Genomic DNA, 22,219 nt, shown 5'->3' with positions numbered 1-22,219 from the left:
AGAAAAGGAACAAGAAGGAAAAGAGGCAGAGAGAGGAGGAAGAATGGAGAAAAGAAAGAGGAAAGTGAGAAAGAAAAAAAGGAAAAGGAAAATAGAGAAAGAAGTTGAGAAGGTGAAAGAGAAGAGAGGGGAAAGAAGGAAAAGACAGAAAAGAAAGTAGAGATACAGAAGGGGAGACAGACAGAAAGAGACAGAGAAGGGTAGACAAGACCGAGAAAATACAACAGTGAAGGCAAGATAAGAAATGGAGGAAAGAGATACAGAAAAGAACTAGAATAGATACAGAAGAAAGAGCAGATGAAAGAAAGGAGGTAGGGAGAGAAGAGAAGGGAGAGAGAAAGCCAGAGACAGAGAAAGAATTTTCCCTAGAGATAGAAAAAGAGAAGAGGGGCCTTCTCAGGGCTTTGGCCTTTGCCCGGGATTCATGGCATTGCCTTAGAATCATGTTCTGTTACAGTCTGTAAGCTGGACCTTGGCCTCTTTCCACACATTTAGAAACATCCAGCTAATTAAGTGGATATCGTTTTCTGGTCCAGCTCTCTTACCCTATTGCTGTCTCCCTCTTCTGTCCCCCTCACTTAGCAGTAGTGTCAAAAGTAATATTGAGACTGACCTTTTCCCATCACTGTCTCACACACTTCATTAACTCCTCTCTGCAGATGAAGGCAACCATTATGGAATGGAAGAACTGACAGGCTTGTCAGAAAGCCGAGGAACGCATAATTTCTCAGAAGTTCCTCACCCCGCAATTTCTCTTAGAGGACATGGGAGGAGGCCACATAAAGCTACCTCCCACAGAAAGCCTTTCCGACCCTCCCCCTCTTCCCCCACTTGTCAAAGATCTCTCCCTCTTGAAATCAGTTTGTCTTGCTGACATGTTATCTTCCCATAGAATATAATCTTCTAGAGGTCAGGCATTGTTTAAGATTTATGTTTCTATTCCACCCTATCAACTTGGCTCAATTCTCCTAGCACACAGTAGGTATCTCATTAAGCAGCAGTAGGAGGTGTCTTGCTATCTTAGTTAAATTGAATTACCACGCTGAAAATAGAATGGACAGAGTTTTTGTTGCTTCCCCCCATCCCCACCCCAATTAGATAAAGAATCCTTGAAGGATAGGGACTGTATATTTGCATTTCTTTCTATTCCTCAACACTTAACACAATGCTGGACACATAGTAGGCCTTTAATAAATACTTGGTAGCTGATATCACATTAACTTCTGAATGTATCCTTCCTCTGTGACAATGTATCCTTCTGATAAGTGTATCTTTCCCTGTGACAATGTAGCCTTCTCCCTGTGACAATGTAGCCTTCCTCTCTTTTGTAACAAAGGTTTTTTTTTTTTAAAGAGAAAAAAAATAGTTCAACAAAACCAGCTAAAACATTAGTACAAAACATGTGAAGACTTCTCTCAGTGAATGGAGGATGAGAATAACTTGTTCCAGAGTCTATGAAGGTGGCTAAAGCAGGTGCTGTGGAGTGTTTGGGTGTTGGTCAGACGTTAAAGTTTTCCACTGCATCCCAGATGCCAGTCATCCCGATTTTTGTCCTGCCACTGGGTCTGGATGACTCTGAAAGACAGAATGAGGCTGACAACTCTCACTTTCATCCAATTCACACACCTAGTCAAGACATCACCTTGTGATATTATTGGTCCTCTTCAAAATAAAGGATGAATAATATTATTTATGTTGTACACATAGGCTCTTACCTCATAGGGAACAAAGTGCATTTTCTCAAATGTTCATATATACATAATGCATATGTGTATTACATATTATGTATAAAAGCTCTTGTAGGTCTTAAAATGCAATAGAAATGTCAATCATCATTATTTTAAGAGTCTGGAAAGTTGTTGAGCCAGGGCTTCTTCCATAGAACAGGTTACACGATGGTCTCTGACTCAGGAGATAATCTTTGAAAGTTTCTGTAATTCCAATGGTCTTGTGATGGAGAGAGCCAACTGCACCCAGAGAGAAGACTGTGGGGACTGAGCGTGGATCACAACATAGGATTTTCACTTTACTGTTGTTGTTGGCTTGCAATTTGTTTTCTGTCTCATTTTTCCCTTTTTGATCTGATTTTTCTTGTGCAGCAACATAATTGTGGAAATATATATAGAAGAACTGCACATGTTTAACATATATTGGATTATTTGCCATCTAGGGGAGGAGGTGGGAGTGAAAGGAGGGAAAAATTTGGAACACAAGGTTTTGCAGGGGTGACTGTTGAAAATTATTGATGCATGTATTTTGAAAATTAAAAGCTTTAATAGTAATTTTAAAAAAGAAAAAAAGAAAGTTTCTGTAGCTGCAAAGTCCATCCTCTTGCTTCTAAAGTGGAAATAGTTCTTCTTGCATGGACCCAGGCATATACAACAGACCTAGCTAAATTGAATTTGAAGGCTCTCCAGCTTTGTTGTCAGAGAATTGAGGATCACCAATACAGATAGGTTGATTAAAAAAACTGAAAAGGATCTCTGAAAAGATGTGTTGACAAATATTTAATAACAGATGGGGGGAAACCTGTATATTGTATACACTTTTAAATGTAATTTATGCTATATTGTCCCCATCCCTTTGTTAAGTCTAAACAATCAACAAAATAATAAACCAAGCCCTGATTTGTAGCTTGTTGACTTCTCGGGTATAAATGCCCACAATGAAAATTTAACAATGATTGGCTCTCATGAATCCATTCAAGCTGACTCCAGCACTCTGACACATCCTTGTCATGATGGAATAAAGTTTTAGGGAGAGAATATCCAATACACAATACTGAATTTGTAGTCAGAAGTCCTTCCCTCAGAACACAGAACCAGAAAGTAACTAATGGTGTAACCTGGGGGTCAGTCACCTAATCTCCAAGCCTGAGGCAACTCTTTGGATGAACTTTTACTATCAGCCTTCTCCACTCTGTTCTGGGGCAGCTAACCAACTGTGAAGGAAGTCACAAAACTATGCTGATGGTATCGTCTGCCAGATTATGTCAGATAACTCAATTCACTGTTCATACCAATTTTTAAAAAATAAATAAATTTTGTTAATACTTTTTGATTTTGTATTTCTCAGTATATTCTTCCTATCACTCCTCCAGAGAATCATTTCCATTGTAATAATACTTTTAAAATTAAAAAAATCAGTAAAAATTGATCAATAAATTGGAGGGAAATGACAATATATTCAGTCTTCTGTATTCCTGGGTTTTCCCCCTTTTTCTCCACATGCCTTCACATCCACACATCTCTTCCAAGAAGTTAAAATTGTTTTCTCCTATATCTTCTTTGGGACCAAGCTTGTTCTTTGTAGTTTTACTAAACAATTTTTTTGGTAATTGTTTTTTTTTTTCAATTAAATTTTAATCATCGTCTACAGTTGTTTTGCCCATCCCCCTTACTTCATATTAGTTTATTTTTGTTTTTCCATGTCCCTCTGGTTTTCATTATAGTGATATTCATTATATTCATGATGTCACAATGTGTTTAGCCATTCCTCTAACTGAAGATCAGCTCATTTTCGCCAAGGTGCTTTGGCTCCCCAATATATTGTACTGAAAAAAATGCCTGTTGAATCCACTAGTTAGTGCTTATGCATATGTGTGACACGTGCATGGGAAATGATTTGTCCAAGATCACCACAGCTTATTAAGGGTGAAAATGAGATGTTAAAAGAGAATCCCAAAGGTGATAAAGAAGTGCATGCACCTTTTTCAGAACTGTAAGTTAATGTGGAAGAACCTAGAAGATAATTAGTTGCTACAAAATAGGGGGGGGGGAGGAAATTGGCTCAGTGTGTGGTTCTTTTGATCAGTTTCTTTTCCTTTCTTATGGCTCAGAAACCTAGAATTCATTGTAATTCTTAGCATAGAACAAACACTGTTGCTACTCAAGAGTAAGCTTCAGTCAACAAGCAGTTATTAAGTGCCTACTATATGCTAGGCACTGTTCTAACTAATGCCTCTCCAAGCAGAAATAGTCCTCCCAACTCACATTTTTATAACTCACTTCACAATAAGCATGCGAGGAATACAGGGCAAGTGTTATTATCTCCATTTTTTTACTCAGTGAAATGTGATTTCATTGGCACAGGGAACTCCGGGTAAGGAAATTCTGTCTACTAGTATAAATTATAGCACTTCTATAAGTTATTGTTTTAGGCAGTTGACTAGGGCACTGGTTATCCAACTATTATGAGTCAGAGAGTATACTTGGATCTAGATCTTCCTGAATTTAAGGTCAGAACATTAGTCACTATCCCTAAATTGCCTCTTCTTTTACAGCTTAGAAAAAGGAGCCCAAGGGGTTACCTAGGATCACACAGCTAATGAATCAGAGAAAATATTCAAATCCAGTTCTCCTGACCCCAAGTATATTTCTCTTTTTACTGTATCATAGTAGCACCTATTAAACTAGTGCCCAGCTAGTTACCAACCAGTACTAGTTCTAGGTTAAGTCACTAGCCCACAAAGCTCATAAGTATTTGAGGTCATGTTCGAACTTATGTCTTCTTGAAAACAAAGCCTGGTTCTCTTTCCACTGTGCCACGTAGGCACAGTTGTCCCTTGGTATTAGAGGTTGTTTATCTCAGCGTTCTTATCAATAATACCTGGGTTCCATTCCTGCCTCAGATACTTTTTAGCTGTGTTGTTTGGGATAAATCACCTAATCTCTTTATCCTTCACTTTCCTAGTGTAAAAATATAGATAATTATGATAATTCATGGGTTGTTTGTAAAAATCAGATGAGGCAAAATATTGTACAAATAAGAGCCACTTTTATCAGACTATGAAAATTAGCTAAGCATTACATGGACCTGAGTCAGAAAGACCTGAGTTAGAATTCTGCTTCAGACCATGACTGGATGATCCTTAGCAAATCGCCTTACTTTTCCTCATCTGTAAAATGGGGATAATATAGCAGTTAACTTCTAGGACAGCTATGAAGATCAAATGAGGTAGCATATGTAATACATTTAGCAAACCCTGAAATGCTAGATAAATGTTACTACTATTAGTCCAGTGCTCTTTGTGTGACTTCAGAGAAGGTCTTGTTCATATAAAAAATGAGAAGGATGTACCTTTGGCCATTGGATCCCATCCAGTTCTTACATTATTAATCCTATGATTCTGTCACTTCACTGCTCTGCTCTCTTTTCCTCATATGTAAAATGAAAAGATTGGATTAAATCAGCCCCAAGGGTCCTTCCAGCTGTAAAGCCATGATCCCAAATGGCTACAGTGTCACTGGCACTGTAAATCTGGTCCTCCTTGGTTGTTGTTGTTGACATTTCCCTTTTAAAATGGTTTCGAAGCAGTTCATGGATGAGCTCCATGGAAGAATCTATTGTTTGGGATTTCAAAATGTTTACTGGGGAGAGGCTTTAGGGCTGTTTATTTGCTTGGAATTGTATCAAGGTCCTCAAATATTTGCCAGGAGGTTTGGTGGAAAATGTCTAGACCAATGTAAGTCCCAAAGACTCCAGGAAAATCCAGGATACGGATGGGAACAATTCAAAATGGCCTGGTTTGTCCTAATATTACTAAAAGGAACACAATGAATTTTCCCAGGTGGAAAAAGCTTAGAGGGGCCTCAAATAGGCCCAAGCAAGCGAAATACCCCAGTGTTCATTACTGGGTTCATAAGACCATAAGAGCATAGTTGTAGAGACATAAAAGCTACGTAGACCTAGAATTAAGACCTGATTTTGAACCGGTATGATATTTGAACCTATATGATAAATCACATAACTTCTCTCTGCCTCAGTTTCCTCATCTTTAAAAGAGAGATGATAACAGTACTTATTTAATGATCAATATACATTTAATAGATGCTTACTGTATGTCAGACACTATGCCAAAGAACTGGATGTTCTTTGTATTTGAAGAAAACCAAAACGGCATCATTATGTCAGGGTCATCATAAAGAATATTGAACTGTGGCTGATCAGGCTAAAATGAGCTTGAAAGGCTCTACCACAAGTTAGGCACAAAGAATCCATAAGCTGCCCAAGAATATCGAGGTAGTAAATGGAAGACATTTGATCAATGAATGTTACTACTCTTGGAGATAAATGGGAATGGTGAGGGGAAAGAGACAGTGAGATCAAGAATGACTAGAAAAGCAGCTTGATAAGTGATAAGATGAGCTTTTCAACAACATAAAATTGGAACAGATTTAAAGAGAGGGATCTCATTAAGGCCAAAGTGTTTACTTGTTATATATACAAAAATGTTATTAGTATTGTTAAAACTGTCATCATTACTAAAGTAGTTTGAAAGAAATTGTGTATGATGGAGTAATTCTAAAAACAATTGGGTAGGAAAAGGTAAAAGGGACAAATTATATTATGAAAATGGGATGTGAAAGGAAAAACTAATACAGAGGAAGCAGGTGGGGTGAACGGCTGATAATGTTCCAACCTTATTCTCATCTGGGTTGAACAGAAAACAATATGTACATCTGGAAAGGTATAGAAGTCTTCTGAACATGTAGAGAGGTGAGAAAACTGGGAGAGGGGAACTTTTAGAGCAGTGGGGGGATTGAGATTGGAGGGGTGGGGGAGGGGATGGAGGGCTCTTGAAAGGGTGGATGATGGGTTGATAGAAATGGAGGAGAAGATAAGATAACAGGGATAGGATAAAAAGAATTTGAGAAAGAAAACAGTGAATAAATAAGATGGAGGCAAATTCACAAATAGTAACCATAACTTTGAATGTGAAGAGCATGTTTACAGAAGCTCTCTTTGTGGTGGCAAAGAACTGAAAACTGTAGGCATCCCCATCAATTGAAGAATAGCTGAACAAGTTGTGATGTAGGGTAGTGATGGAATACAGCTGTGTTACAAGAAATAATGATCTCAATGATCTTAGAAAGGCATGGAAAAACACACAAAAGTGAAGAAACATGGAGTGAGCAGAGCCAAGAGAACATTGTATAGAGTAATAGCAATATTATTTTTTAATTAAAGCTTTTTATTTTCAATATATATATATATATATATATATATATATATATATATATACAAAATATGTACAAAAATATATACATTTTCAAAATATAGCTATATACATGGATGATTTTCAACATTCACCCTTATAGAACCTTGTGTTATAATTTTTCTCCTCCCTTCCCTCCCATCTTCTCCCCTAGATGGCAAGTGATCCAATATATGTTAAACATGTGCAATTCTTTTACACATATTTCCACAAATATCATGCTACACAAGAAAAATCAGACCAAAAAGGAAAAAAAGAGAAAAAAAATGCAAGCAAAAAACAACAAAAAGATTGAAAATAGTGTGTTGTAGTCCACATTCATTTCCACTGTTCTCTCTCTCTCTGTGCAGATGGCTTTCTTCATCACAAGCCCATTGGAACTGGCCCGAATCATCTCATTATTGACCAGAGTCACATCCATCAGAATTTATCATCGTATAATTTTGCTGTGGCCATGTACAATGATCTCCTGGTTCTGAAAGACTTATTTGTCATTCATATAGCATAACTCATTCAGCCATGCTCCAACTGATGGGTATCCACACAGTTTCTGGTTTCTTGCCACTACAAAAAGAACAATATTTAGCAATATTGTTTTAAGAATGTCTCTGAGTTATCTAAAACTATATTATAAAGCAGTGGTCATCAAAACCATTTGGTACTGGCTAAGAAATAGAGTAGTAGATCAGTGGAATATGTTAGGCTCACAGGACAAAATAGTCAGTGACTATAGCAATCTAGTATTCGACAAATCCAAAGACCCCAGCTTTGGGAATAAGAATTTTTTGACAAAAACTGCTGGGAAAATTGAAAACTAGTATGGCAGAAACTAGGCATTGACCCACACCTAACTCCCTATACCAAGATAAGATAGAAATGGGTTCGTGATATAGACATAAAGAGTGATATTATAAGCAAATTAGAAGAATATAGGATAGCTTACCTCTCAGATCTGTGGATAAGGAAGGAATTTGTGACCAAAGAAGAACTGGAGATCATTATTGATCACAAAATAGATAATTTTGATTATATTAAGTTAAAAAGTTTTTGTACAAACAAAACTAATGCAGAAAAGATTAGAAAGGAAGCAAGAAACTGGAGAAACATTTTTACATTCAAGGGTTCTGCTAAAGGTCTCATTTCTAAAATATATGGAGAATTTTCAGATGCAAAAATTGAAACCACTTCTAGTCATGTGAAAAGGTGCTCTAAATCACTATTGGTCAGAGAAAGCAAATGAAGAGAACTCTGAGGTGCCACTATACACTTCTCAGATTGGCTAAGTTGACAGGAAAAGATAATGACAAATGTTGGAGGGAATGTGGGAAAACTGGGACACTAATACCTTGTTGGTGGACTTGTGAAGTGACCCAACCATTTTGGAGAGCAATTTGTAACTATGCCTAAAAAGTTATCAAATTGTGCATACTATTTTATTCAGCAGTTTTTACTTGGCTTATATTCCAAAGAGATATAAAAGGAGAGAAAGGGACCCATATGTGCAGAAATGTTTGTGGCAGCCCTTTTTATAAAGGCAAGAAACTGGACACTGAGTGGATGCCCATCAGTTGGAGAATAGCTGAATACGTTATGGTATATGGATGCTATGGAATATTATTGTTCTGTTTAAAATGATCATCAGGATGATTTAAGAGAGGCCTATAGATACTTGCATGAACTGATGCTAAATAAAATGAACAGAAAATCATTGTACATGGTTAACAACAAGATTGCATAATGCTCAATGCTGATGGAAGTGACTCTTTGCAACAATGAGATGATTCAGATTAGTTCCAATAACCTTGTGATGGAGAGCCATCTACACCCAGAGAGAGGACCGTGGGAACTAAATGTGGTTCACAACATAGCATTTTCACTCTTTTTGTTGTTTGTTTGCATTTTATTTTTTCTCATTTTTCCTGTTTGATTTGATTTTTCTTGTGCAGAAAGATAATTGTATAAATGTGTGTGCATGCATTGGATTCTACCATGTTTAATTTTTTTTGAATTATTTGTCATCTAGGGAAGAGAATGGGGAAAGGGGGGGAGGATTGGAACACAAGGTTTTGCAAGAATTAATGTTGAAAAATTATCCATGCATATGTTTTGAAACTAAAATGCTTTAATTTAAAAAAAAAAGATAAAACCTATTCAAGCCAAAATAAATAAATAAATAAATTTTGAGTTCACCCCCCAAAAAAAGAATGTCTCTGAGCAACTAAGTCATTTGGCTATTATAAATATGCAAATGAAGAGTAAAGGACATTTGAAGAAAGAAACTATGCATCCAAAGAAAGAACTGAAAAACAGAAGTCTGTATAGAATAATTTTGCATTTATAAATTTATTTTTGACTAATTATAGCCATCTCTATAATGGGGAGGGGCACAGGAATAAAGAAAAAAACTAAGAAATTTATATGAAAACTTGTAAGTTCATGTGTAATCATCTTTTTATTGTAATGTATTATGGAAATTTCATTCCATGAACTGAAAATAAATACATTTGTAATACAGAATCAGAAAAAAGAGAAGGAAGAGAAGAAAAAGGAAGAAGAAGGAGGAGGAGAAGAACAAGGAGAACAAGAAGAGAAGGGGAAAGAGAAAGGGAAAGAGAAAGGGAAAGAAGAACAAGAATAGTGAAGAGAATAACGGTAACAATGGACCGATTCAAAGATCCCTTATTGCTTTGGTATTTTAAGTTTTTTTGCTGGGATCATCCTAAATTATATTATTTGAAACTCCTCAAATGTATCCTTCAGTCTTTTTTTAAAATCCATACCAGTGCATATATTTTTCCCTTTACATTTTATCAATAGCTTTGGTTTTTATATCATCTTCATTTCCAACCACCATAGGATGATAGATTTAGAGTCAGAATGGACCTTAGAAGTAGAGTCAGATCTCATTATTTTACAGATGAGGAAAATGGACTTAAAGAGGTTAACTGGATTATCCAAAGTCACCAGGCTAGTAAAATTTGGAGACCAGAATTTGAACTCAGATCTGATCTAATGGATATACCAGGAGTGGTATATCCATTGTGCCACCTAACTTCCTTTTCTTGACCTACCATCCTCAGTCATCCTTTATAACAAATAATTTCAAAGTGAAGAAAAATTAGTTGAATATGACTAATGAGCACATAAATCAAATCTGATAATATGTAGTATTTTGCACCTCTAGTCTCTCAACTCTGAAAAGAAGGGAAGGAGGTTACATGCCTCTTTTTTTTTTATTTCCCCCTTTAGGTTCTATATTTCTGTGTTCTAGGAGGTTTTTTGCATTTTAGTTTTATTTACCCCTTAACGCAATTGTAGTAAGACTCTCCCTTCAAATGTTCTATTTTGGACAGAATTTCACGCAACTTTGGTACATATAAAATAGGGCAGATGAGGAAGACTCATCTTCATGAATTCAAATCTGGCTTTACTCACTAGTTGTGTGACCCTGGGCAAGTCACTTAATACTATTCACCGAAGTTTCTTCTTCCGTCAAATGAGCTAAGGAGGAAATGGCAAAACATTCCATTATCTTTGTTAAGAAAACCTCTAATGGGATCATAGAGAGGCATGACTGAAAACAACTGAATAAAATGTACATATGGGCAATCATGAATACATAAGTCTACTCTGATGTGGGTATTATATGTAAATGCAGAGCTTTATGGAGTTTTGGATAAAAGATAACCATTAGATAAAAATCCCCTATTGAAATAGTAGAATCTATCTGTAGGAAGGGGATTACACTGGCAGTCCAAGTACTATGACCTCTGAGCCTATCTCATTTGAATCCTTTAGCTTTGGGCTTCCAAACTGTGCAGGGATTGTTTGGAAACTTTTTTGGAAAATGGCAGTAGTAAACAAGAGTCAAATGCTTCAGAAAAGTCTGAACTTATTGTTTTACTCTTATAATGTGAAAACATTTGTACTGCAATCCAAAGAGTGGATATGGATGTAGTCACTGATGTTAATAACTAATATTTATATAATACATTTTTAATCTCATTTGATTCTCACAATAACCCTGTGAGCTAAAGTTTACAGGTATCATTATCCCCATTTTGCAGATGAAGAAACTGACACTCAGATAAGTGACTTGCCCAGGATCCCTCAGTTTGTTTGAGATGAAATTTGAGTAGATCTTCTGGACTTTATTCTGACCTTCTTATCTACTAGCACTCTGTTCTTCACATTTCATCACAAGCTCTCCAATTTTTTCCCCATCACTCTCATTCATGAACCTTCATGAGATAATTTCCCCAGTTCTTACATGAAAGTTACTATGATACCAAAATAAGTGAAAGTCATTCACAACTCATTGCCAATAATTGTGATATTGTAGGAGGCAAGAATGAAACCTAAACTAATCAGATGATCATAGAATGTCAAAATTGGGAGGACGCAAGGGTTACATAGCACAGTGGTAAGACCACTGATTTTGTCAGAAGACCTGGATTCAAATACTCCTTCTGTATCTGTGTGAACTTGGTTAAGTCCCTTACTTGCCTGAATCTGAATTCTCTAACATGGTAACTGAGAGGACTAGACAAGACAAGAAGATTCTTCTAGCTCTAATCTATAACCTCCCTGATCTCACTGAGGAGGAAGCCTGCAAAAGCGAAGTGTGTTGTTCCAGGTCTTACATTATTTAGTGACAGGGCTAGAATCTACTTCTCTTATCTCTCAGTTGTCTTTCCTTTGCTATCTTCTGTCGCCAGGCTCCTTGGTGTCCACACAGTCTGCTCTCCACCTTTTCAAAGGAGGGTGGCTAGGGCAACAGGGCAGAAAGAGCAGGGAGGCTGAGGGGCACTTGAAAGAGAAGGGTAGAAAGGACCTTCATCCTTTGGACTCCCTGGAGTTTATTTAAGCAGGACTTACAGTTCCTTCTTTCTTCCTTTCTGTGTCACAGTAACTTTGACCAAGAAATGATTTGTCTTAGGGAAATGGTCTCATGGAAGTGATAAACAAATACCCAAATTCACTGAACCAAGTAAATTTCATGTACTGTCCCTTCTATTCCATTCCAGTGTTTCTGCTAAGGAATGGGGGGTGGGGATCTGTATCACTAGAATGGGTGGAAGTTCATAGGCTCATATGTTTATAGATTTATTTAGTCACAAGAGACTTCAGAGACCCTCAGAGACTATACCTCTAATTTTACAGATGAAGAAACTGAGGCCCATGGAATTTAAGTGGGTTTAGGAAACAGAGGTCCTACAAAGGAAGGAGATCATAACTTTTTGAAAAAAATTATCAATTGATAAGAGTATAAGAAATTTGTATTTAAAATAGCAAAGATAGTCATATAATTTTCATTTAAAAGAGCAAGTATGTTCATATAATTTATTAAAATAGCAAGTATGTTCCTATAATTTCTATTTAAAATAACAAGTATATCCACATAATTTCTATTTAAAATAGCAAATATATATTTAGTATATATAATATATGAATATGTTTAATATATAGATAAATACATAAATAAAAATTATGAATATAGTCAAAATGCATAGCACAAATAGAATCATAAATAATTTAAAACAATGTTTACTTGATTCATCAATAAAGTGATGACAGAAGCAGGATTTGAACTGGGTATATCTGATCCCAAGCACATCATTCATTTCACTATTTGAGGCTGCCTCAAATCAAGGATCTGCTTTCCTGGGCAAAGGAAAGACAACTGAGAGATAAGCAAAGTAGATTCTAGCCCTGTCACTAAATTCCTATCACTATAGTAAAACCAGCTCACCATTTATAGTTAGAAGGCTTCCTAGAAGCCATCTTCCCCATTTTTACAATTGAGGAAACTAAGGCCCAGAGAGATTAAGTGATTTGCTCAAAATTATAGTAGAAATGGTGGGATTTGAACCCAATTCCATTGATTCCAAATCTAGTTTTCCCACTGTGCTCTATAGACTACAGATCCTTGTCACAACCATGCTATCTAGGTACTGAAAGCTTTATCATCTCCATTGTCCTGTGGGAATGAACTAAGGCCTGCTAACATTCATGTATGCTCTACCATCACTACTAGCATCTTGTTAATCCCCAGGCTTAGAAATTTGGGAATCATTTATCGGTCAATAACTCAACTGGTAAATATACATTGGCTGGCTGGAGCCATCATCAACATTTTTATTTGCATAGGGGAGGAAGCTTTATAAAAGTCATCTCAGGCAAATTTCATAAAAGGAAAGAAGCAGGAAAAATCCCATGAGGAAAACTTTCAGTGTGAAGTTTTGGGGATGGAGTGGTAAGAATTCACTTTCAGCATGAAAGCAAAAGGGAAGACAGTTGGGCTTAGGAAGGAAGAATTAGAATCAGAAAGAAAAGACAAGTTCAAATCTGACCAACTAACTATATGATCTTGGCAAACTACTTATGTATCTCTGTTTCCTCATCTATAAAATGGGGGTAATAGCAGCACATTTGATTTGAGAATCAAATTTACAAATTAATATTTGTAAAGCATAGTGACTGGCACATAGTAGGTGCTATACAAGAATTAATTTTCTCCTCATGTAATCTAAGCTCTCCTTATTTTCTAGACAAGGAAACAGAGACTCAGAGATCTAAGTTAAGTTTTCCAAAAGTGCCACAGGTGCCCTCAGAGCTGAGATAGGATTAAAACTCAAATATCATGACTCAAAAGTCAATTTCCTTTCTAGTATAAAATAAGAGGAACGCTATGGGCACTGTGCTCTTGAGTTCTCTCATGGCTCAGAATGGAAAGATGATATAGTATCCAAAGAATTAGAAAAGGATTCTGGGAGGATGCAAAACTTGAGAGGTGTGGCAGATGAAGAAAGAGGTAAAGGGTATTTTAGATTGTAAGAATAGCATGAGGAGTAATAACTTTTTATAACAATATATAATATGTAACATACATACAAGATAACAGTATGTAATGTAATAATTTATATGGCCTATTAAGGTTTTTAAAGGACTTTAAGTACAATCCTGTAAAACTCAGCTTCTTAAATTGTGAGTCACAAACCCATGTAGACACTTGTAACCCAATTTAGGGGTCACAAAATTATGATTTATTATCAATAATGTTTAATTTGTATATCTATTTTATATACTTATATGCCCAAGGTCACCTAAAAATTTCTCAGGGAAAAGGGGTCATGAAAAAATTTCAGAAGCCCTGTCATGTAAAATATGTGATACAATTTTACAGCTGGAGAAACTGAGGCTCATAGAAGTTTCAACTGTGGACATACAATTAGTGAGTGCATAAAATGGGATAGAACCTGGAGTTCTTCTGACTCTATAATCGATCAATGAGCACATATTTATTTAGTATCTACTATACACCAAGGCACAGCGCTGTGGTCCTGAAGATACAGACAAAAATGTAACAGATTCTCTGCTCAGGAATTTTAACTTGGAAAAGACACAACATGTATGTAACAATATATAGAGTCTAGTACTCCTTCTATTGTGCCTGGCTTTTCCAGGACAGAGAAGGGGAATAGTGAGGGTGCCATGTTTTATTTCTTCTTCCTGTGCTCCTATTTCCACAATCCAGATCATCACCTTCCACTTTTCTCATTTTCAGTTGTTGTTCCCTTGAACATAACAATATATTAATATGTAACATATATACAAGATAACAGTATGTAATATAATAATATTGGCATGGGATTGGAAGTAAAAAAGATGGGAAGAGTCTTGGAAGTCATAAAGTCACTCTCATTTTATAGATGAAGAAATTGGATGTAAAGTCACTTGTCCAAGATTATACAGGACATAAGCAGTTCTTTCAGAAGGTATTTAATTTATTATATTACTTTATTACTCTTCTGCTAATGGTCTATTGTTCTAATAGAAATTAAGGTCTTGAAACCACTATTTCCTAGAATTCTCCCTGCTTTTCCTGGAATCTTCCTGGTTACCCATATGCTCTTGGCACCCAAGCCCAATTATCTTTAGTCTGGGTTCCAGGGACCCTTTTTGGAGGATAATACACCACCTTGTGGTGGTACCTCATATTTAAAGTGGGGGAACAGTAGTTTCCCTGTTATATTGAGGAATAAGCAAACTGGGTCCTTGAATATACAAAAGATCAGTGCTACTATTAAATATAGGTTTGGAGCAAATTAAAAAAACAAACTCATTTGAGCCACCACTCCCCAGAGCCTCCTTAGACTTCCAACAAGAAAGAAAGTTTGTGAAATTGATCCTTGGTTTCCAGGATTCTCCCCTAATTAGGCTACTCTATTCTCTCAGACCCCTATACCTTTGACTATCTCCCTGCAACCTCCATCCAAGCCAGGCCAAGAAACTCATTTCTTCTCTACAACACCATAATAGACTCTGATGGACTCCACCTCATTTGCTGGACATACTATTGGATGATGAGTGCCCTCCAAATAGAGAGCAAGATGAAAAAAAGAAAAAAAAGCAAAAAGCTTGGATAATACTCTTATTGGACAATCCATATTCTGGATAATTAGTTCTTGACTAATTGAGAGGCCATTGACCTTCCCAATGCTCCTGGTACAGCTTTGAGGAGGTTTTCAAATTGGCCTCCCTACATTCTTCACGCCAGTTGCATAAAGCTATTTGCTGTCATAGCCTCTCCTTGCCAGAATTAAGGATTAGGAGGGGACAAGGGCAGCAGAAGAAGAATGGATTTAAATTCAAAAGACTCAGGTTCAAATCCCTGCTCACAAATTAACTTATCTATGTTACATTGTCCTTTTATTTATTTTGTTAACTATTTCCCAATTATATTTTTATCTGTTCAGCCTTGGTAACTTGCAGGATTCCAGGAACCAGGAGTTGAATCTCTGTGACTTTACACCTTTCAGTCTCCCACTATGTTTTTTTTTCCATTTTCCATTTTTTAATTTTATTTTAAAATTAAGTCAGAGCATTGCATTTAGAGTCAGAGAACCTGGGTTGAAATCTCACCTGTATCTATCATTTACCATTTTTTGTGATGGGCAAGTCCCCTCTTGCTTCTGTTTCCCCACTATAAAATGAGGGGTTGGACAAAATAGTCTCTAAGACCCTTTTGTAATTCAAGTTCTCTGACTATTTAGATCATTTTATTTAACACTCCAGCCAAGTTCAAATGGTCAGCTCTTGACCTTTCAAGAAGTGAGATTCCCTTCTTTACAGGTACACAAAAACTCCTGTGGCTTCTCTCTGTCTATTGATTCTGTATTCATCTCACCCCTTACTCCTTTACCATGTGAATAGTGATGTCATATTTTTGTGCTTTCCCACCTTTATTTAATATGATCTGTATGATTTCAGAAAGGCCTGGAGAGACTTACATGAACTGATGCTGAGTGAAATGAGCAGGGCCAGGAGAGCATTATATATTTCAACAACAATCCTATATGATGATCAATTCTGATGGACGTGGCCATCTTCAACAATGAGATGAACCAAATCAGCTCCAATAGAACAGTAATGAACTGAACCAGCTACACCCAGGGAAAGAACTCTGGGAGATAACTATGAACCACTACATAGAATTCCCAATCCCTCTATTTCTGTCCACCTGCATTTTTGACTTCCTTCACAGGCTAATTGTACACTATTTCAAAGTCTGACTCTTTTTATACAGCAAAATAACTGTTTGGACATGTATACATATCTTGTATTTAACTTATACTTTAACATATTTAACATGTATTGGTCATCCTGACATCTAGGGGAGGGGGTGGGGGAAAGGAAGGAAAAAGTTGGAACAAAAGGATTTGCAACTATCAATGCTGAAAAATTACCTATGCATATATCTGGTAAATTAAAAGTTATAATTTAAAAAATATGATCTGTAAATAATCCTCTTTGGGGAAACTATCAGCCAGAGAAAGCTATGGTTCAGAAATGGTCAGATATGAAAGGGCAAGGGAGCCAGCTGGGAGGAGAAAGGTCTTGGAGGGAGTGGTGTCCAAAGGCATTGATGAAGTTCCTGTCCTAATATTTACCATCCAGGGTCAGCAGCTGGAGGAGAGTGAGGGTCAGGGAGGAGGGGGAGAAAGGGAAGAGACACAGACAAATCTGTAGCAAGCAGTCTTTTCTAAATGAAGACAGAGCCCTTGGAATTTTTCTCTGCTAGATTGCCAATTTAGAAGGTACTTCAGGGCAAAAGTAAGGGATATTTTTGATGTTTTTTGCTTTGTTTCCTAATAGAGGTTCCAAATCATTCCAAAGAATCCCCAACAAGACATAGAAGACAAGAAAATGACAAAGACCGCAACAATTACATTGTACAATGCAAAAATATGGCTGTATTTTCCCCAATGCATATAAGCAGAAGCAAACCCAAATAATGTTTCATTCATTTACTATTATTAAATTATGTGCTACTTTATGGAAAAATAAGAGAAAGAAACGTTCTGTGTAAAAAGAAAAAATATAATACATGCTGCCTTACAGCAGTAAGAGTTTGAAAAAAAATATGCATTTCTTCATCCTTCATGTATTTATTTATAAAATGGTATAATACCATCAGTAGTCCCTCCATCTAAGGTTTGACATGATACTGAAGGAGATGATGAGATGATGTATGTTTAGCATATAAGATCTGGGCTCATTATTCCAACCTCATACTAGTAACTTAATTCTCTGGAGTTTCTTTCCACCTCCATTTAAGATTACAAAGTAACTCTGAGGGGTTAGAGTTGTTTAATATTCACTAATGAGCCTCCATTTGGCATATCCCATTATATTAATTGGCCAGTTACCAATCTACCCAATGTCAATTTTGCCAATTGATTTTTTTCATTATCAACTAACCAATCAACATCAATTAGCTTTTATAAAAGAATATTTCATCAGAAACCATTGCAAAAATTGAAATACAGCCACCTCCACAGTCAGGAGCTCACTCTTCTACCACACACTCTGTCCCTACAGAGAGTATATTGAAAATTAAAGTGGTGATTACTAAACAATCCAACTTACCAAATTCACACCTGGATATATTTTGTATGTAACAAGTCACACTCCATTTCTTGCAGAATATATATTTCAGCTGCTAGGTTGATTCACTGCTTGGTTGGGTCACATGGATCCTTCCTTAAGTATGGCTTATCATTGGACTCAATTGCTGCTGCTATACTAAGTCCTCATCTGGATTCTGATTACTGAACCTTAACTGGTTCTTCTGATCTTTCAGAACTCATAAGATCAAAACTTGATCAATCTCTTCTCCAATATACATATCCCTAAGATCAGGGAAAAAGGAAAAACATGACAAAAGAGCAGCACTGCCATATGTTCAAAGCCATATGATGGCCAAGTCTAAAAGTCTGAGGTTCTTCTATCTACACATCTACATTTCTTGTCTCCCTTGCACCAAAACAAAGTTATAGATTCACACTCAGTACTGCCTCAGGGACCAATTAAAAGGCTTTTCATCACTACATCAACAGGAAACATTCACAGAAAATTAGCTAATGCTCTGAAACAGGGTGGGAAACCCTTCTATTACAAATTTCCAGATGCAGGTTATCATCAATTGGCAGTCTATGGTAGAAAAATTGACCTTCCTTCTTTCCCTCTTCCCTATTACATGTACATATAACTTTTCAAACTTTTATTTTCTGTTATTGTTCACTTGTTTCAGTCATATCCAACTCTTCATGACCCTATATTGACTTTTATTGGCAAAGATACCAGAGTGCTTTGCCATTGCCTTCTCCAGCTCATTCGACAAAAGAGAAAACTGAGGCAGAGTTAAGTGACTTTCCCAGGGTCACACAGCTACTAAGTGTCTGAGGCTGGATTTGAATTCAGGAAGAAAAGTTTTCTTGACTCTAGGCCTGGCACTTCACTCACTGCACCTCCTACCTTCCCTGGGCCTATAATGCCAAAAATAAAAAGAATTCCTTTATGATTGCAGGACTGCCTTTTTTTTTCAATTTATAATCTTAGTTGCTTAGAGCAGAGCTCCTTAAATAATTTCCACTATAGACTCCTTTTCACCTGAGAAATTTTTGTGACCCTGAGTATATAGGTTTATAAGATAAACATCAAATATTTACTGATAATAAATCAGAATTTCATAACCTACATGTTCTGTTATAAGGCCCCATATAGCGTCACAACCACAGTTTAAGAAGCTGGGGCCTCAAGTGCTGAAGAGTACATGCCAGAGATAGACCCTATTCCTAGATCTTCCTGGTTTCAAGGAAAAGTTTCTATCCATCATACCACAATGCCTTATCAGTTATTTTTATTATTACTATTATTATTATCAAATTTTAACATTGTTGATTGGATAAGATAGGAACTGTCTTTAACTCAGCTCAGACATCACCTTTCATATGAAATCTTTCTGATCTTTTTAACTGCTATGATTTTCCACCCTTCCCCAGCAAAATCCTCTATTTATTATAAATATATTCATTGTTTGGACTGAATATAAAATATTCAATATATAATATATATATAAAGAGAGAAAGAATAAATCCACACTGGAGGTGATGCAATTGTGAGGGTACATGAAAGAGAGAAAGATACCAGTCATGGAAAACATCTTAGGCATTTTTTAACCCCCCCCCAAAAAAATGAACTAAAGAACATTATAGTCTACTTTCTTATGTCTCTATTTTCCCATCTATACAAAAGCCCTTATGAAGTCACATATACATCAATTGAGGGCATTCTAAATAGAGATATTAGTAGGGAGTGAGCAAGGCAGCTAGATGGCACAGTAGATAGAGCACTAAACCTAGAATCGAGAAGACTCCTCTTTCTGATTTCAAATCTAGCCTCAGACACATAGTAACTGTATGACCTTGGGCAAGTCACTTAACTCTGCTTGCCTCACTTTCCTTATCTGTAAAATGAACTGGAGAAGGAACTCAAGTATCTTTGCCAAGAAAATCCCAAATGAAAAGAAGCATATATGACAGAAAAAAGTAAAAGGGGAAAAGCAATTTTCCCTAAGTCATACCATAATAACTCTATCTTTACCACATTAAAATTAATGAAAAAGATCCAGAGAATGTAAATTTCTGTATTTATTGTTTATTAAGTAAGACAAGCAGAGAAGAAGGGCTGAGTCTGTAGTGAGTGAGTATTGCATGTGAGTGAACATTAACGTATTATCCTCATTTGGCTCATTCATTTCACCTACAGCTATTATTTTAATGATCTTCATTATCTAAGAAGCTTTTGCATCTAAACGAGAAGTTTCCTCCTTAGAACTGACTACCATTAATATCGAGTGACTTTATGGTTACCCTCCCCCATACCACACATTTGAGCAACCAGTATTCATTAAATCTTAAGAAAGGAAGGAATCGAACCCCCAAAAAGTTGACTTCAAGTCAACCCAATAACCATTATGACTTTCTCAAAAAGATATTAGTAACAACCATTACATAACTTTGCCATAGTTAAATTATAGGGCAAATTAATTACCAGAATGGGCCATTGGTAGCTTTGCAGTGTTAAGAGAAAATATTGTGAGTAGATCTTCTATGAACCTTAGGAAGGATATGAAGGAGAATTACACAGGATGAGAAAGTATGAATGAGGTCTGTGGTTGTTAAATCATTTCAGTCATGTCTGCTTCTTCATGACCCTATTTTGGATTTTCTTGACAGAGATACTGCAATAGTTTGCCATAATTATCTCCAGATTACTTGGCAGATGAGGAAACTGAAATAAACAGGTTCAAGTGACTTGCCCAATGTCACAATGTCTGAGGCTAGAGTTGAACTCAGGTCTTTCTGACTTCAAGCCTAGCTTTTTCCCCACTTCACCACCTAACTACCCAGACTTAGACATAGAATAGATGAAAATTTTGAATGTGTTGTCAAGAACACAACTGCTACTGACTTTAGTACACATATACATCCTCCCTCGGCCGAACCCTTTTTGTGTTCTCTTGGCCAAGACCTCAGCTGTCTAATAGCACAGTCTAATTCAGGACTTCTCAAGAACACATACAATATAGGGGATTGTAATAGAAAAAAAAAAAACAGAAAAAAATAGAAAAAGCTATTAAGGAACTGCAGCCACATAATCACACTGCTTAATCGTAAAAGGGTCTCCATCATAAGAATGTCTTGCTGGTGCTCTCCTTTTCTCTCATTTGAGAAGAACCAGTTCTATAAGCAGCGGTCTAATGAGCTAATCTAAAATGCCAACCTTACTTCTGCCTTCTTCTACAGGCAACTTCAAATCAAGAGAGGGCTGAAGACTACAGTTTGTAGGTATTCCCATCCTACCATAACTCTGCTGTCCTGCTTTATTTCAAGTGGCAACAAGATATCCCTTGTGAATTCTAATATATTCTTCTCCCATTTGAGTGGCTCTCTCTTTGTAAGACTATATGAATCTGCTGAGTGTGGTTTAGCAGAAACAACGGGCTTGGTGGGATATTGGCTAAAATTCCCATCACTCCTCCCTGAATCATTCTTTATACTATTTGCCAATTCAAACTCTATTGTACACTAGGAAACTATTAGGGTCTCCATATTGGACCATTCTGCCTTATTACTGTGTATATCTGGGCCTTGGGAGCAAACCAGGGGGAAGAAGGGAGCTGGGGATTCCATGAGAACACAGAGAGAAGGAGCCATTTTTAAAGTTTCCTGGTTTTAAGAAGTAAAGGTGTTTAGTAGGAAAAGCTTTGTTGGACTTGGCTCTGGACTCCATGGAGGTAGTTGGCAGACTTTGCCTTGGATTACCTCCCCTTCCTGTTTTTTCCCAATCCAATCAGTTGATAGTATGTGCCAGACACTGTGCTAAGCCCTAAGGATACAAAGAAAGGTAAAAGACAAACACTGTTCTCATGAAGCCCATAGTCTAATGGGGAACAATATGCATACACCTATGTACACACGAATTTATTTTACGGGACAAATTAGAAATAATCAACATAGAGAAGGCAATAGAATTCAGGGGGATCGGGAAAGAACAAAGTATTGCTAACATGGCATATGCCAACCAGGTCTTTCCCTACTAGCTACGCCTGAATAAAGGCACATAAGGCCAGCCAAGGTTTCTCACAGTCTCCTCAAACCATGGATAGGGAAGCTTCACACAAATCCAGTTTGATCATTGTCCCAAATCATAACACTTTTTTGGTATTTGGAAACAGGACTGACTCTCAACCTAAATCCCACCCCTACTATCTCCTGGGAAGTTAGCAATATGGACAGAAGGAACCACAGAGAATGACCAAAGGCTCAAGGGGATAAACATCCACTGATTGTCAGACTCCAGAAGAACAAATGA

General features: G+C 36.7%; 1 long non-coding RNA gene across 1 annotated transcript in view; it reads left to right on the top strand.

Moving 5' to 3' along the window:
• The window catches only part of LOC127559036 (uncharacterized), a 39,362-nt gene extending 21,814 nt beyond the window's left edge, over positions 1–17,548 (top strand). Inside the window, exons 2-4 of the long non-coding RNA XR_007953056.1 lie at positions 9,513–9,649; positions 14,710–14,775; positions 16,271–17,548. This is a non-coding gene — a long non-coding RNA (uncharacterized LOC127559036). The remainder of the gene's footprint in view (positions 1–9,512; positions 9,650–14,709; positions 14,776–16,270) is intronic.
• Positions 17,549–22,219: the final 4,671 nt, after the last annotated feature.

Source organism: Antechinus flavipes, chromosome 4, assembly GCF_016432865.1.
Source record: "Antechinus flavipes isolate AdamAnt ecotype Samford, QLD, Australia chromosome 4, AdamAnt_v2, whole genome shotgun sequence".
Taxonomy (NCBI): Eukaryota; Metazoa; Chordata; class Mammalia; order Dasyuromorphia; family Dasyuridae; genus Antechinus; species Antechinus flavipes.
Note: the sequence above shows the minus strand (reverse complement) of the source record. Positions and strands in the feature narration are given on the sequence as shown.